Source organism: Narcine bancroftii, chromosome 11 (assembly GCF_036971445.1).
Source record: "Narcine bancroftii isolate sNarBan1 chromosome 11, sNarBan1.hap1, whole genome shotgun sequence".
NCBI classification, from domain to species: Eukaryota; Metazoa; Chordata; class Chondrichthyes; order Torpediniformes; family Narcinidae; genus Narcine; species Narcine bancroftii.
In genome coordinates, this window is record NC_091479.1 from 13,703,567 (window position 1) to 13,717,107 (window position 13,541).

A 13,541-nucleotide genomic window follows, 5' to 3' on the forward strand; every position below is an offset into this window, starting at 1 on the left:
GCAGCGTCCACAGCCCACAACATGGAGTGGATGCCTCACAATTAATCCCTGAGCTGCAGATGATGCTGGAAGACTATCTCAAGGGGAAATAAAACTAAGGTGGCCCACTTGGTGGGCTTTATCCTGCAGCCGTATAGCAGAAAGGCAGCTCTCTGATCAGGAAGGGAATGGAGAACTGGAAGGGAGCCAGAGGGATTGGAAAGAGAGAGTCCAGGAGAAGATGTTAAAGGAAATTGGATAGTCGATATTCATGTTGTCTGATTAGAAACTACAGAGGCAGAATATAAGTCGTTCCTCCCATTTGCTTGTAGTTGCTATATGGCAGTAAATGAGGCCATGAACCGGACCTATTCCTCATCTCCTTTTCTCCATGTCCCCGCACCTCTTCCCAATCAGAGCGACCCCCAATCGTGACTCAGCTTTTTAATTCTTCCTGCCCACCTGTATCCATCTACGACTCTGCCTGTCATAGATGGAATGCAAGAGGTCATAGATGGCTCCTCCATCCTCTCCCCCGACTCTGCCTGCTCTTTGCTCACACCTCAATGAAACGTCAGTATCTCCAGGATTGCACTGCAGTCCAGTGACTGCAGACTCCCCTATTTAAATTTACATGGTGCGCATGTGGAATGAGCTGCCAGAGGAAGTAGTGGAGGCAGGTGAAATTAGAAGACATAGATTCAGGAACATGGATCGGAAGGGTGTAACAGGGATGTGGGCCAAATGGGGCCAGCACGAACAAGCTGGGCCAACGGGCCTGTTTTCTGTGCTGCACAACTTCATGACCCATTGAGGCTGATCCATGACCACGTGAAGGTCAACTTGCGCCCTATACCCCTTGGTTTGGAGAACACTCATTTTCTTGGAGTTTACAAATGACAGTTTAGGAAACACCCATTCCCACATGGCAAAGGCATCCAGACTCTTACCCCTCCCACCCACCCACCCCCCAAGTATTGCACTCAAATGACCAAACTCCCTAATACCACCTTCCCCCAGCCCCCTCCATCACCAGAATAGGGAGAGAAGGGAGAAGCTATCAGTTGACAAACAGTTCATGGGACTGGGCAGAATAACAATTCAGCACTGAATAGATGGGCCAAATGACCTGCTTCTGCACTGTTCTGTGCTTCAACAGTAGAGAGAACATTCAGATAATCCTATGTAAAGGACAAGTACAGCCCTCACTATTCAACAGACAACACACTGGAGAGGCAAGGTCCAGGTCATTAATTAGGCATGTGCCAAGTATATTAAGCTGCAGAATGGTGACAGGGCTGTTAAGATTAGCTAGATGGGGATGGGAGGATGGTTACGGCCCGTCCCTGGCTAGAATAACAGCGTGTGGGGTCAGATGAGCCACAGAGTCCCACTCACTTGTGGACCTGCTGGTGCTTCAACAGGCCAGATGATTGGGTGAAGCACTTACTGCAGCTGAAGCAGGTGAAAAGCCTCTCACCGGTGTGGACCCGCTGGTGGTTCCTCAGGCTGTGGAGTGGGTAAAGCTCTTACCACACTCAGAGCAGGTAAAGGGGCCTCTCGCCAGTGTGAATATGCCAGTGATCCTGCAAGTGGGAGGCCTTGGTGAAGCCCTTGCCGCATTCGGGGCAAGTGAAGGGTCTCTCCCCGGTGTGGACCCTCTGGTGGGTCAGCAGGTTGGAGCTCTGGGTGAAGCCCTTGCCGCACTCGAGGCAGGTAAACGGCTTTTCCTGGGTGTGGACCCGCTGGTGCATCCACAGGTTAGAGGTCTGGGTGAAGCCCTTTCCGCACTTGGGGCAGATGAACGACTTTTCCCCAGTGTGCACCCGCTGGTGGTTCAAAAGGTCAGAGGTTTGGGTGAATACCTTGCAGCACTCAGGACATGTGAAGGGCTTCTCCCCAGTGTGGACCCGCTGATGTTTTTCAAGGCTTGCCCATGTGGTGAAGGACTTCTTGCACTCATGACAGCTGTATGGCTTCTCCCCAGTGTGGAACCGCTGGTGGGTCCTCAGATTGGAGATCTGGGTGAAGCCCTCCCACACTCGGAGCAGGTGAAGGGCCTCTTCCTGGTATGGATCCACTGGAGTGAGTCTTCAGGATGGACAAATACGCAAACTTTTTTCCACACTTGGTGCAGGTGAACGGCCTCTCCCCAGAGTGGACCCGCTGGTGTCTCAGCAAGGAGGATGAATCGGTGAAGCCCTTGCCACACTCAGGACAGGTGAATGGCTTTTCCCACTGTGGACACGCTGGTGTTTCCGCAGGTGGGATGACTCAGTGAAGCTCTTGCCGCACTGTGGGCAAGTAAAAGGCTTCTCCCCAGAGTGATCCGCCCGGTGTTTCTCAAGGCTTGACAACGTGGTGCAAGGCCTTCTTGCACTCAGAGCAGGTGAAGGGTCTCTCCCCAGTGTGGACCCGCTGGTGCATCCTCAAATTGGAGATCTGGGTGAAGCCCTTGCCGCACTCGGGGCAGGAGAAGGGCCTCTCCCTGGAGTGGACCCATTGATGCGTCCGCAATTGGGACAACACGGTGAAGTCCTTCTTGCACCTGGGGCAGGTGAACGGTCTCTCCCCGGTGTGGACCCGCTGGTGGCTCCTCAAATTGGAGATCTGGGTGAAGCCCTTGCCGCACTCAGGGGCAGGTGAAGGGTCTCTCTCCCCCGCGTGGACCCTCTGGTGGGTCCTCAAATTGGAGATCTGGGTGAAGGCCTTCTTGCACTCGGAGCAGGTGAAGGGTCTCTCCCCAGTGTGGACCCGCTGGTGGGTTCTCAAATTGGAGTTCTGGGTGAAGCCCTTGCCGCACTCAGGGCAGGTGAAGGGCCACTCCCCAGTGTGGACCCACTGGTGGGTCCTCAGACTGGAGGTCTGAGTGAAGCCCATGCCGCAATCAGGGCAGGTGAAGGGTCTCTCCCCAGTGTGGACCCGCTGGTGTTTCTCAAGGCTTGACAAAGTGGTGACTGCCTTCCCACACTCGGGGCAGCTGTAGGGTCTCTCCCCGGTGTGGACCCTCTGGTGGGTCCTCAAATTGGAGATCTGGGTGAAGCCCTTGCCGCACTCAGGGCAGGAGAAGGGTCTCTCCCCCGCTGGACCCTCTGGTGGTTCCTCAAATTGGAGATCTGGGTGAAGCCTTCCCGCACTCGGGCAGGTGAAGGGTCTCTCCCCCGTGTGGACCCGCTGGTGGGTCCTTAAACTGCAGATCTGGGTGAAAGCCTTCTCGCACTCGGAGCAGGTGAAGGGTCTCTCCCCCGTGTGGACCCTCTGGTGGGTCCTCAAATTGGAGATCTGGGTGAAGCCCTTGCCGCACTCAGGGCAGGTGAAGGGTCTCTCCCCCGTGTGGACCCTCTGGTGCCTCGTTAAGTCACTGGACCCTTTGAAGTTCTTCCGCAGGCGGAGCACTGAAACGGGTTCATGGGGACCAGAGGGGGGGGACCAGAGGGGGGGGGAAACACCAGAGGGGGGGGACACCAGAGGGGGGGTGACACCAGAGGGTGGGGGGACACCAGAGGGGGGGGGACACCAGAGGGGGGGAACCAGAGGGGGGGGACACCAGAGGGTGGGGAACCAGAGGGGGGGGCCAGAGGGGAGGGGACACCAGAGGGGGGGGACCAGAGGGGGGGGACACCAGAGGGTGGGGGGGGGGGGACACCAGAGGGGGGGGAACACCAGAGGGGGGGGGGGACCAGAGGGTGGGGGGGGACCAGAGGGGGGGGGACCAGAGGGGGGGGACCAGAGGGTGGGGGGGGACCAGAGGGTGGGGGGGGACCAGAGGGGGGGGGACCAGAGGGTGGGGGGACACCAGAGGGTGGGGGGGGGGACACCAGAGGGTGGGGGGGGGACACCAGAGGGGGGGGGACACCAGAGGGTGGGGGGGACACCAGAGGGTGGGGGGGGACACCAGAGGGTGGGGGGGACGCCAGAGGGTGGGGGGGACGCCAGAGGGTGGGGGGGACGCCAGAGGGGGGGGACACCCAGAGGGGGGGGGAACACCAGAGGCGGGGTGGACCAGAGGGGGGGGAACCAGAGGGGGGAGCCAGAGGGGGGGGACACCAGAGGGGGGGGGCCAGGGGATAGATCAATGCAGTCCTGTCCCGGGGCGTGCGCAGCCCGATGCCGGCTCCCGGACAAGCGGGTTCAATCAAGGCCGAGGCCGGGTGCCGGGGGGAAGCGTCCTCCAGCCGGCCGTGAGCAACCCCGGGCCCCGCTGCTCCGCTCTCCTCCCGCCCGGGCAGCAAGGCCTGGAGCCCTGGTGCGGCTGCCCGGCGCGTGACGTCACTCCGCGCGCACCTGCGCACTCCCGGCTTGCCCGGGACGGGGCCCGGTCTGGGCCGAGGAGACGTCTGGGTAACAGGCCTCGCCATCGCTCGCGGCCGGACCCCACTCCCCACCCGGCGCGGTCAAGCTCCGACGTCCCAATCTCCCGACAAAACGGCGCGCGCGGGGCCAAAGAGACCTCGTGGGCGGCGGCAGCGAGCGGAGAGGGAGAGTCCCGAGCCGGAGTGGTCCGGGGGGAAGGGGGGGGGGTCAGAGAGGGGGAGGGGGAGAGATGGGGGGGGGGGGATATGAAATGAAGGGCATGGGGGGGGGGAAGAGAAGGAGCCGGAGGGGAGGGAATGGGTGGGGGGGAGAGACTTGGGGAGTGAGAAGGCGCTTGAGGGAGAGAGAAGGGGCTGGGGAAGGAGAGACGGGGGGGGGGGGGAGGGAGGAAAGAGAGAAGTGGCTGGAGGAAGAGATATATGGAGGGGGGAGAGAGAAGGGGCTGGAGGGGAGACCGGGGGGAGTGAAAATGGGGTGGAGGAGACAGGGGGAAGAGAGGGACTGGAGGGAGAGACGGGGGTGGAGAGAAGGGGCTGGAGGGAGAGACGTGGGGGTGTGGTGGGGGAGGGAGGGGAACTTTGAGTATCTCAGGCCAATTGGCTGAGTTGACAAGGATGGAAAGATTCGACAGTGCAGGGCGGTGAGAAACCGCGATGCAAGAACCAGGGAAAAGGTGCGAGGAAATGCATGCAAACGAAAGGATGGAAAACAGATGAAGGGAAGCGTGGACATTAAGTAATTAGCAGAGGTTAATGCAGGATTCTTGGAGCCCGAGAAAATGAAAATAATTTTGGGCCACATCAGAAACACTTGAGATGGTTTTCCCGCAAGAAGTCAACGAACAGCGATTGCCCCGCTCTATTGCCCCGCCTCCTGCAGATGTTGGAAAACTGGAGCAATACATGAAGTGCAAGAGGAGCCTTGCGAGTCAGGTAACATCCAGCATTCGGTGCAGAAAATGCTCCTGTTCCCACTTCAGTTTAGTTTTGTACAGATTTGTTTTCTTGTCATTAATTATACATAGTGCTTAGAAACCTTCAAATAAGAAAGGTATCTGTTATAACATATTCAAATTGACTCTGCTCAGAAAGTCTCAAATCTGTTTCTATTTTCCTCTCCAAATATGATCTTAATTGATAATATACAAATGTTGAATTTTGTGATATCCCTAAAGTCACGAAAATTAAGCCTCTAAAGCAATCTCTGATTTTTCATATACCTTTTGAAACAAATGTTTTAAAATTGATATTTCTCTTCTACCTTTAAAAAATTTCATAGTCCATTCATACAGTATTTGCTGTGGACTGTCTTCACCTACATTATTCATCTCATTATATACCCAATAGGTACTTCCCCCCCCCTTGACATTGTCTTGGCTGATTTTCCACTCCATAAAATTACTCTCATACTCTTATTTAATCGTCTAAAAAACATTTCAGGCTCCTGAAATAATTAGTGAATTCTAGGAAACATGTTCATTTTGACACAATTCACACACCTTATCAACGTTATTGATAATTCTTTCCATTTTTAAATAAATCCTCTAATCTTTTTAATAGTGATAAATAATTCAATTTATACAAATTATTCAATTATTTACTTACTATTATCCCCAAATATTTAACTGCATCATTTTGCCATTTAAATTTTACATTGTGTATAGTTTGCATTAACCATCAGCATCGTTTCATTCTTGTATCATTAAACTTGTATCCTGATACTAATCCATATATTCTATTAATCTATAAATATAAATATTGTATTTTGTGATATCCCAAAAGTCACAATTAAGCCTCTAAAACAATCTCTGATTTTTCGTATACCTTTTGAAACAAATGTTTTAAAATTGATATTTCTCTTCTACCTTTAAAAAATTTCATAGTTCCATTCATACATTATTTGCTGTGGTCTGTCTTCACCTAACATAACATATAACATAACATAACAATTACAGCACGGAAACAGGCCATTAGGCCCTTCTAGTCCGCACCGAACCAAACACCCCTTTCTAGTCCGACCTCCCTGCACAATGCCCATAACCCTCCATCTTCTTCTCATCCATATACCTGTCCAACCTTTTCTTAAATCATACAATTGACTCCGCCGCCACTATTTCTCCCGGAAGATCATTCCACACGGCTACCACTCTCTGAGTAAAGAAGTTCCCCCTCATGTTACCTCTAAACCTCTGCCCCTTAATTCTTAACTCATGTCCTCTTGTTTTAAACTTTCCTCCTCTTAACGGAAATAGTCTATCCACATCCACTCTGTCTATCCCTTTCATAATCTTAAATACTTCTATCAAATCCCCTCTCAACCTTCTACGCTCCAAAGAATAAAGACCTAATCTGTCCAATCTCTCCCTATACTCTAGATGCTTAAACCCAGGTAACATTCTGGTAAACCTTCTCTGCACTCTCTCCACTCTGTTTATATCCTTCCTATAATTAGGCGACCAGAACTGCACACAGAACTCCAAATTAGGCCGTACCAATTGCACCAAATCCCTCTGCAATCCTTGAAAACCTTCTTCATTATCCACTATTCCACCTATCTTAGTATCGTCTGCATATTTACTAATCCAATTCACCACCCCATCATCTAGATTATTAATGTATATAACGAACAACAATGGGCCCAATACAGATCCTTGAGGCACACCACTGGTCACCGGCCTCCAACCTGACAGACAATTATCCACTACCACTCTCTGGCCTCTCCCTTTCAGCCAATGTTCAATCCATTTGACTATCTTAAAATTTATACCTAAAGACTGCACCTTCCTAACTAACCATCCATGTGGTACCTTATTGAAGTCCATATAGACAACATTCTCTGCGCTACCCTCATCCACATTCCTAGTCACCTCTTCAAAAAATTCAATCAGATTGGTCAAACATGACCTTCCTCCCACAAATCCATGTTGAGTGCTCCTGATCAGACCCTGTCTATCCAGATGTTTATAAGTACTATCTCTAAGAATTTTCTCCATTAATTTACCTACCACAGACGTCAAACTTACAGGCCGATAGTTGCCAGGCTTCCTCCTTGAACCCTTTTTAAATAACGGAACCACATGCGCAATGCACCAATCCTCCGGCACTATCCCCATATCTAATGACATTTGGAAAATTACCGCCAGAGCCTCTGCTATTTCCTCCTTCACTTCTCTCAATGTCCTGGGGAAGATCCCGTCTGGTCCCGGAGACTTATCCACCTTTATATTCTTCAAAAGCCTTAAAACTACACCTTTTGTAATCTCTATATTGCCCATATTTACCCAATTTGCTTTTTTTTATCTCACATCTCCCAATATCCTTCTCCTTAGTGAATACTGAAGATAAGAAACTGTTCAATATCTCCCCCATTTCTCTAGGCTCCACACACAGTTTTCCGCTCTGATTTTCTAAGGGACCAATTTTGTCTCTAGCTTTCCTCTTACCATTAACATATTTGTAGAACTCTTTTGGATTAGTTTTCACCCTGCTTGCCATAGTTTTCTCGTACCTTCTTTTAACTTTCCTAATTCCTCTCTTAAGATTCCTCTTACATTCAATGTATCTTTCAAACATCTCCTTAACTCCATGCTTCTTATATCTAATGTATGCCTCCCTTTTTCTTTGAACCAAGTTTCCAATATTCCTTGAAAACCACGGCTCTCTCAAACCTTTTGCCCCTCCTCTTAACCTAACGTTATTCATTTCATTATTCATTATTCATGAGACATATAAGGCAATCGAACAACTGAAAAGTGGCAAAGCAGCAGGTATGGATGGAATCCCCCCAGAGGTCTGGAAGGCTGGCAGCAAAACTCTGCATGCCAAACTGCATGAGTTTTTCAAGCTTTGTTGGGACCAAGGAAAACTACCTCAGGACCTTCGTGATGCCACCATCATCACCCTGTACAAAAACAAAGGTGAGAAATCAGACTGCTCAAACTACAGGGGAATCACGCTGCTCTCCATTGCAGGCAAAATCTTCGCTAGGATTCTACTTAATAGAATAATACCTAGTGTCGCCGAGAATATTCTCCCAGAATCACAGTGCGGCTTTCGCGCAAACAGAGGAACTACTGACATGGTCTTTGCCCTCAGACAACTCCAAGAAAAGTGCAGAGAACAAAACAAAGGACTCTACATCACCTTTGCTGACCTCACCAAAGCCTTCGACACCATGAGCAGGAAAGGGCTTTGGCAAATACTAGAGCGCATCGGATGTCCCCCAAAGTACCTCAACATGATTATCCAACTGCACGAAAATCAACAAGGTCGGGTCAGATACAGCAATGAGCTCTCTGAACCCTTCTCCATTAACAATGGCGTTAAGAAAGGCTGTGTCCTCGCACCAACCCTCTTTTCAATCTTCTTCAGCATGATGCTGAACCAAGGCATGAAAGACCCCAACAATGTAGACGCTGTTTACATCCGGTACTGCACGGATGGCAGTCCCTTCAATCTGAGGCGCCTGCAAGCTCACACCAAGACACAAGAGAAACTTGTCCGTGAACTACTCTTTGCAGACGATGCCGCTTTAGTTGCCCATTCAGAGCCAGCTCTTCAGCGCTTGACGTCCTGCTTTGCGGAAACTGCCAAAGTGTTTGGCCTGGAAGTCAGCCTGAAGAAAACTGAGGTCCTCCATCAGCCAGCTCCCCACCATGACTACCAGCCCCCCCCCACATCTCCATCGGGCACACAAAACTCAAAACGGTCAACCAGTTTACCTATCTCGGCTGCACCATTTCATCAGATGCAAGGATCAACAATGAGATAGACAACAGACTCGCCATGGCAAATAGCGCCTTTGGAAGACTGCACAAAAGAGTCTGGAAAAACAACCAACTGAAAAACCTCACAAAGATAAGCGTATACAGAGCCGTTGTCATACCCACACTCCTGTTCGGCTCCGAATCAAGGGTCCTCTACCGGCATCACCTACGGCTCCTAGAACGCTTCCACCAGCGTTGTCTCCGCTCCATCCTCAACATCCATTGGAGCGCTTTCATCCCTAACGTCGAAGTACTCGAGATGGCAGAGGTCGACAGCATCGAGTCCACGCTGCTGAAGATCCAGCTGCGCTGGGTGGGTCACGTCTCCAGAATGGAGGACCATCGCCTTCCCAAGATCGTGTTATATGGCGAGCTCTCCACTGGCCACCGTGACAGAGGTGCACCAAAGAAAAGGTACAAGGACTGCCTAAAGAAATCTCTTGGTGCCTGCCACATTGACCACCGCCAGTGGGCTGATATCGCCTCAAACCGTGCATCTTGGCGCCTCACAGTTTGGCGGGCAACAACCTCCTTTGAAGAAGACCGCAGAGCCCACCTCACTGACAAAAGGCAAAGGAGGAAAAACCCAACACCCAACCCCAACCCACCATTTTTCCCCTGCAGCCGTGTCTGCCTGTCCCGCATTGGACTTGTCAGCCACAAACGAGCCTGCAGCTGACGTGGACTTTTACCCCCTCCATAAATCTTCGTCCGCGAAGCCAAGCCAAAGAAAATTCATTTCATTATGTACTCAATAGGTACTCCCCCCCCCCCTCCCCTTTTGACACTGTCTTGGGTAAACTTGTACCTCTCACTTTGTTCATTTTAGATTGATCACAGTGTTCGAGCGACTGAAAGAAAATAGACACACACACCGAGAGCAGTTCAGTTTATACAAGTCTTTATTACTAAATCTAAAGCTGAATTCACACTACAATATGCAAGCCCTTCCCAATTATACTTATCAATGCCTGGACTGGTCCCAACTGCCGAAGCGAGGCAACGACTGCACACTTGTAGTAGGTTGTCGGGGCGCCGGTAGCAGCTTCTCTACCTCCCTCGACCGGGACGTTAGCTGGACTCTTCTTGCTGAGAGATGTTGCCACCTCTTGGAGAGTCTCTCCATTCAGCAGTGGGACCATGGCTTATATAACCCAAAAGTTGTTTACTTCAGATCTTATCTCTTTGAACAAATGGTTTAATTATCTTCAAAGTCTCCTGTCAGTTAGTGACCAACAAAAGAAAACTGCACTGGGCCTCATGGTGTAAATTAGATGTGTCGACTAAATATGCATCCTGGACCAAATAGTGTAAACCAGACGTGTTTGGTTCTCAGCCTTGCAGCATCAGAAGTAAAAGACACAGTTTAAATCTTCCATTACACCCATTGAGGCTCATCCATGACCCAACGTGAATGCCGACGTGCGCCCCATACCCCTTGGTTTGGAGAACACTCATTTGCTTGGAGTTTACAAATGACAGTTTAGGAAACACCCATTCCCACATGGCAAAGGCATCCAGACTCTTACCCCTCCCTCCTACCCCACAAGTATTGCTCTCAAAATGGCCAAACCCCCTAATACCACCTTCCCCCAGCCCCCTCCATCACCAGAATAGGGAGAGAAGGGAGAAGCTATCAGTTGACAAACAGTTCATGGGACTGGGCAGAATAACAATTCAGCACTGAATAGATGGGCCAAATGACCTGCTTCTGCACGGTCTGTCCTTCAACAGGAGAAAGAACATTCAGATAATACTATGTAAAGGACAAGTACAGCCCTCACTATTCAACAGACAACACACTTGGAGAGTCAAGGTCCAGGTCATTAATTTGGCATGTGCCAAGTATATTAAGCTGCAGGATGGTGACAGGGCTGTTAAGATTAGCTAGATGGGGATGGGGTGATGGTCATGGCCCATCCCTGGCTGGAATAACAGGGTGTGGGGTCAGATTAGCAACAGAGTCCCACTCACTTGTGGACCTGCTGGTGCTTCAACAGGCCAGATGATTGGGTGAAGCTCTTGCTGCAGCTGAAGCAGGTGAAAGGCCTTTCACCGGTGTGGACCCGCTGGTGGTTCCTCAGGCTGGAGGAGTGTGTGAAGCCCTTTCCGCACTCAGGGCAGGTAAAGGGCCTCTCGCCAGTGTGCCCCCTCTGATCCTGCAAGTGGGAGGCCTTGGTGAAGCTCTTGCTGCATTCGGGGCAAGTGATGAGTCTCTCCCCAGTGTGGACACGCTACTGGGTCAGCAGGTGGGATGTCTGGGTGAACCCCTTCCCACATTCAGGGCAGGTGAATGGCTTTTCCCTGGTGTGGAGCCGCTGGTGGGTCAGCAGGTGGGATGTCTGGTTGAACCCCTCCCACATTCAGGGCAGGTGAATGGCTTTTCCCTGGTGTGGAGCCGCTGGTGGGTCAGCAGGTGGGAACACTGGGTGAACCCCTTCCCACTCTAAGGGCAGACAAACGGCCTCTCCCCGGTGTGGACTCGCTGGTAGTTCATCAGGCTGGAGGTCTGAGTGAAGCACTTGCCGCACTCAGTACAGGTGAAGGACTTCACCTCGGACTGGACCCGCTGGTAAGTCCGCAGGTGGGATGACTCAGTGAAACCCTTGTCGCACTCAGGACAAGTAAAAGGCTTCTCCCCAGTGCAGATCCGCTGGTGTTTCTCAAGGCTTGACAACGTGGTGAAGGCCTTCTTGCACTCAGGGCAGAAGGGTCTCTCCCCGGTGTGGACCCGCAAATGCCTCCTCAAACTGGAGATCTGGGTGAAGTCCTTGTCGCATCGGGGCAGGAATAGGGCCTCTCCCCGGAGTAGACGCGTTGATGTGTCCGCAGTTGGGACAACTTGGTGAAGTCCTTCTTAGTGCTTGGGGCAGGTGAATGGCTTTTCCCCAGTGTGCACCCTCTGGTGGATCCTCAAATTGGAGATCTGGGTGAAGGTCTTCTTGCTCTCGGAGCATGTGAAGGGTCTCTCCCCGGTGTGGACCCGCTAGTGGGTCCTCAAATTGGAGTTCTGTGTGAAGCCCTTGCCGCACTCAGGGCAGGTAAATGGCTATTCCTGGGTGTGGACCCGCTGGTGCATCCATAGGCTAGAGGTCTGCGTGAAGCCCTTTCCACACTTGGGGCAGATGAATGGCTTTTCCCCAGTGTGCACCCGCTGGTGTCTCAGCAAGTTGGATGAATCTGTGAAGCCCTTGCCGCACTCAGGGCAGGTGAAGGGTCTCTCCCCCGTCTGGACCCTCCGGTGTTTTTCAAGGTTTGACAAAGTGGTGAAGGCCTTCCCACACTCTGGGCAGGTGAAGGGTCGCTCCCCAGTGTGGCCCCTCTGGTGGCTCCTCAAATTGGAGATCCGGGTGAAGCCCTTGCCGCACTCAGGGCAGGTGAAGGGTCTCTCCCCTGTGTGGAGCCTCTGGTGTTGCTCAAGGCTTGACAAAGTGGTGAAAGCCTTCTCGCACTCGGAGCAGGTGAACGGTCTCTCCCCAGTGTGGACCCTCTGGTGCGTCCTCAAATTGGAGATCTGGGTGAAGCCCTTGCCGCACTCAGGGCAGGAGAAAGGCCTCTCCCCGGAGTGGACGCGTTGATGTGTCCGCAGTTGGGACAACTCAGTGAAGCCCTTGCCACACTCAGGGCAGGTGAAGGGTCTCTCCCCGGTGTGGACCCAGTGGTGGCTCCTCAAATTGGAGATCTGAGTGAAGCCCTTGCCGCACTCAGGGCAGGTGAAGGGTCTCTCCCCGGTGTGGATCCTCTTGTGTGTCCTCAAATTGGAGATCTGGGTGAAGCCCTTGCCGCACTCAGGGCAGGTGAAGGGTCTCTCCCCCGTGTGGACCCACTGGTGTTTCTCAAGGCTTGACAATGTGGCGAAAATCTTCTTGCACTCGGGGCAGGTGAAGGGTCTCTTCCCAGTGTGGACCCTCTGGTGGGACCTCAAATTGGAGTTCTGGGTGAAGCCCTTGCCGCACTCAGGGCAGGTGAAGGGTCTCTCCCCAGTGTGGACCCTCTGGTGCCTCGTTAAGTCACTGGACCCTTTGAAGTTCTTCCCGCAGGCGGAGCACTGAAACGGGTTCATGGGGACCAGAGGGGGGGACCAGAGGGGGGGGACCAGAGGGGGGGGGACCAGAGGGGGGGGGACCAGAGGGTGGGGGGGGACCAGAGGGTGGGGGGGGACCAGAGGGTGGGGGACCAGAGGGGGGGGACACCAGAGGGGGGGGGGGACCAGAGGGTGGGGGGGGACCAGAGGGGGGGGGGCACTAGAGGGGGGGGGACACTAGAGGGGGGGGACCAGAGGGGGGGGGAACACCAGAGGGGGGGGACACCAGAGGGGGGGGGGACACCAGAGGGTGGGGGGGGATGCCAGAGGGTGGGGGGGGACCAGAGGGGGGGGACCAGAGGGTGGGGGGGGGACCAGAGGGTGGGGGGGACCAGAGGGGGGGGGACCAGAGGGGGGGGGGACCAGAGGGGGGGGGGACCAGAGGGGGGGGACACCAGA

General features: G+C 52.8%; 1 pseudogene; it reads right to left on the reverse strand.

Annotated features, from left to right (window-relative positions):
• Window positions 1-981: 981 nt before the first annotated feature.
• On the reverse strand, window positions 982-13,152 carry LOC138745532 (zinc finger protein 721-like; annotated as a pseudogene).
• Between the last annotated feature and the right edge of the window lie 389 nt (window positions 13,153-13,541).